Source organism: Haliaeetus leucocephalus, unplaced genomic scaffold (assembly GCF_000737465.1).
Source record: "Haliaeetus leucocephalus isolate CR32 unplaced genomic scaffold, Haliaeetus_leucocephalus-4.0 Scaffold306, whole genome shotgun sequence".
NCBI lineage: Eukaryota > Metazoa > Chordata > Aves > Accipitriformes > Accipitridae > Haliaeetus > Haliaeetus leucocephalus.
In genome coordinates this window covers 9187123-9191285 of record NW_010972742.1, presented here as the reverse complement: position 1 = coordinate 9191285, position 4163 = coordinate 9187123, and positions in this window count along the sequence as shown.

Genomic DNA, 4163 nt, shown 5'->3' with positions numbered 1-4163 from the left:
CGGCGCCCCATGGCAGCCCCAGCCCCGCCGGCCTCCCCGGCCACTCCCCCCGCGCCGCCCCCCGCCAGCCGCGCCAGCGCCCCGGGGAGCGTGTGTGCGTGTGCGTGTGTGTCTGTGTGTCTGTGTCTGTGTATCTGTGTGTGTGTCTGTGTGTGTGTGTCTCTGTGTGTGTCCGTGTGTGTCTGTGTGTGTCCCTCCTCCTTGTAATTAGCTGCTCTAATTTGCTCGCTGGGGGATGGGGCAGGCTCAAAGAGAAGGGTTGTGCTGCCCCATCGGGCTGCCCCCCCCTCCCCTCCCCGCCCCCGGGGTGCGCTGGGTGCTGGAAGCACCTCCGCCCGCTCTCCCTCCCCGCACGGCACCGCCGTGCCCCCCACCCACACACTGCGGGGACCCACGCCAGGTCCCGCGGCTGGCGGCGCCAGGCAAACCAGCTCCGTCTTGGCACCGGCCTCCTTCCCCTCCTGCCGTTGCTTCACGGGGCCATTGCAACACCCGCTCCTCCCTTTGTACCTGCGGGCTCACGCCCAGCTCCTCCGCAGCCTCAGCCCTCGGCTCCTCTCGACGCCAAGGTTGGAGGGCGGCCGTGGGAGCCGGCCGGGCAGCAGCACGGAGCGGGAGGAGGGCGAGGGGCACCTCTGCCTTCCCCACCCTCCGGGCAGCTCTCATCGTGCGGGAGAACGGGATGGAAAAACTCAAGTTGCCTTAAAACGTTCTCCAGCCACAGGGTTTGGACCAAGAGCTGTTTGGCCCTGCTCTCCCAGGGTGGGGGAAGCCAGGAGGGGGCTGGCATCTCCCAGATCATCCACCGTCACTGGGGAGCTGGAGGGCACGCTCCGAATGGGATACTGGAACCAGAAGCGCTCCACCAGTCCAGCAAAATCCCCTCGCACACGCTCCGCCGGGCCTGAAAATTGACTGGCCGGATCCATGGGGTGCTGCTGGGCGGCGGGCGAGCTCCCAGGCCCGGAGCTGCTGGCCCAGGGAGGGAAGCAGCTGGGGCTGGGGAGCTGGAGGAAGCCGTGGAAAAGCTCCTCCTTCCTCTGCTGTAGCTGCAGCTCCTCTGTCGAGAGCAACAGGCGGAAACAGCCCTCGCGGGATCCTCCGCACGCTGCCTGGGCAGGATCCGGCTGGAGGAAAAGCCTTGACTGCATCGTTCCCAGACCCCTGGGCACAGCGAGCGGCCGGGGTGTGACCAAGGGAGGAAGAGGAGGAGGAGGAAGGGGGAGGACGTGGCGGTGTGGCCAGAAAGTTCAGGCTGTTCCCAGCTGCAGGGCGGCTCCGGGGAGTCGCTGCTGAGGTGGCTCCATGCCTTGGGATCGCTCCGGTCCCCGGATGCTTCCAGGCCACTGGGAGCCTGGGCTGGGCTGGGCAAAGCTCGGCTCAACCGCGGCCAGGTTGCTTGGCTAGGTCCAGGCCAGCCGGCGTGGAAAGGGCTCTGAGGTTGTACCGCGAGTCTTTTCCCGGGCTGGACTGTTTACCCGGCGGCGGGAGGGAGGAGTGGATGGAGGTGGCCAGCCGTGGAGCAAGGCATCCTGTTTATCCTGCCTTAAATAGCTCTTCTCGGCCAGCCGCAGGCTGCTGGGCTGGGGACGGGGACGAGAGGCTGCTCGCACCTCTCCCTGCCAGTTGCCACCAGCCCTGCCCTGAAATGATGCCCAACACCCGCCTGGCACACCCGTGGGGGACACACGGATGATGACCACGGGCTTCTTCCCCACCCTGCCGACCCAGGATGCTGCCACCCTGGGGCCAAGCATCCTCCTGAGGGGGAGGGATGCGGGTGCTCCCATGCCAGGCCGGGCTCTCCTAAAGCCAAACACTCAACACGAGGCCAAAGAGCATCAGGACATCAACTGGCATCCAGGTGCCACCCTGCATCTGCCCCAGCACCTGTGGGAGCAAGGGTGGCTGGGGCTGGGCTGCAGCTGGGGGCTGCTGGGGCTGGGGTATCCCCTGGGCTGGGCTCACCCCCCAAGGATGCCCACCACACATCAGCCCTTTCCATCTTGACACGTTTCTTAGCCCTGCAAGTCATTTCAAAGGGAAAATTGTTTCAAAGCTGAAATATTTACCTTTTTCTCTTTGCAATGCCCTGTAAGAAGGCTTTTCCCTTAGCAGCAGGCTTGTTTGCAGTTTGCCTGGCCAAAACGCTGTTGAAATCAAGGGGTTCTCGTGGGAAATTTAGCTACAGCAAAATCTCATTTCCAATAGAAAATTGTTCCACTGGAGGCTTTTAAACCCTTTCCCCGGTGCTGATCCCCGAGGAGTCTGGCTCTGAATTCATTTGAAAGTCTGCCTTAGTGGGGTGATGGTATGTAAAAGGTGGGGAAAATGCATCCACCTCCCTCAAATTGAAAAAAAAATTAATATCTACCCATGGTAATAACTTCATTTAATAATGAAACCAAGCTTCATTCCTTTAGAAGCAACAATGTATGGAATATGATTTAGGCAGTGCACACACAGTCCTGCTAAATAGACCAAGTAAGTGGTATAAAACCCTTCTTTTTGAAAAGTCAGTCCACGTAAGCACTGGAGCACTACATACTGAGCCATTACCTGTCTCTTTTGCCCACTGACGTATTTCTTAAATAAATAAATAAAAAACCCCAACCTCATTATAAGGCAAAAAATAGAGAGCATTGATATTGTTGATTTGCAAACAGGAAGGTTATATTTGTGGCCTGCAGAAATAGCGTGTCAACAGAGACCGGAGGCCATAACGCAGACACAGAGGCTGTTTCTGGGGCTTGAAAAACCACCTGAAGATGAGCACGACATCCCGGCATCGTTAGTCAGCGCTGTGCGGTGACACAGCGCAGAGCTTTTGCCGCACGCTGGCTGGTGGCAGAGACAGGCTCAGCTGCTAAAGCTTGGGAGGGGGAAAGTAAAGGAGTTATCTAAAGGGTTTTGTCGTGAGAGGAGGCGTTTGGAAGCTCAGAGCTCAGCAGTGGCATCACATTGAGCACTTCTCCATGTATTCCCACATGGCCATGTGCAGAGCAGATTGTCCCCGACGTGGTCCTGGCCAGGGTTTCCTCCATCCCCACCGCCCCGCTGGGTGTCCGAGGAGGATGGGGACAGGGATGGGAATGTGGACGGTTTGTCCTTCCTCTCCTGCTGCCAGTTTCTGGCAGCAGCACGGGGCAAAGCCCACCCTGGCCTTGCTCAAGCGCTGAGCCTGTCCCGCCGTGGCTGGGCAAGGGCTGCAGACACAGCCCCCCAGTGCTTTCCTGCCTCCCCTCCTGGCCCCGTCCTCCCCGAGCTATCTTTAAATTCAGCACACTCTGCACTGCCTGTGTGCAAGGGAGGCTCATTCCTTTGGCACAGAGATGGGCAGCAGCGCCGGCTCAAGCATCGCCCCGCTCTCCTTCCCTGCATCCCTCCAGAAAGGCACCTGCTCCGGGTGACACCGCTGTCGAGGCTGGAGCTGAGCCCCGCGGGGTTCAGGAGCCCTCGGCAGCCCTGAGCAGGGGGAAACCAAGCGCAGCAGCTCCTGCACTGCAGATGATGCTCAAATGGGTTTATTAAGCCTGGCCCCGTGTCTGCCCCACATGCTGGGGCTGCAAGAGGACCCCGCACAGACATCCCTCCCGTTAGAGACTGTGCAGATACGGAGTTTTAAAAAATTACACCGTGATAAAGTCTAATCATCCCAGCTAATTACATCTCACTAAACAGATGGAAATAATGCTTATCTGCCTGGAGCTGGCTGAATTATCCTAGCTTCGAAATGAAGGATTTCCCTCTGAATACAGCCTAGGAGAATAAACGCTCTTGCGGTTTCAAGCAGTTGCCTGGGACCACAGCGATGGCAGCAGCAGCTATCTGAGATAGTCCCCGAACTGGCAAAGCCCTCAAAGCACGTCTGAAGCCTGAGGCTGGTGCAGAAGTCCACCATGACGAGCAAAGTACTCCAGACCTCTCCTTCACCCTCCCAGGGACCCAGCACATCTCCTGAATGGTCCTGACGCCCCAATCCATATCCATGAGGGAGTATTTAAATTAAAAAGAGTTGATTACTTGGGATATTTTTATGCTCACAGCAGCCAAACCAAGCCTGCCAGGGTCTGTGTGCTCAGCTCCCTGCCCCTCCTGCCTCTTCAGCTGGTCCCCCTGGATTCGGTACCCACGGGGAGGATCACCCCTGCCTTGCTCCCCTT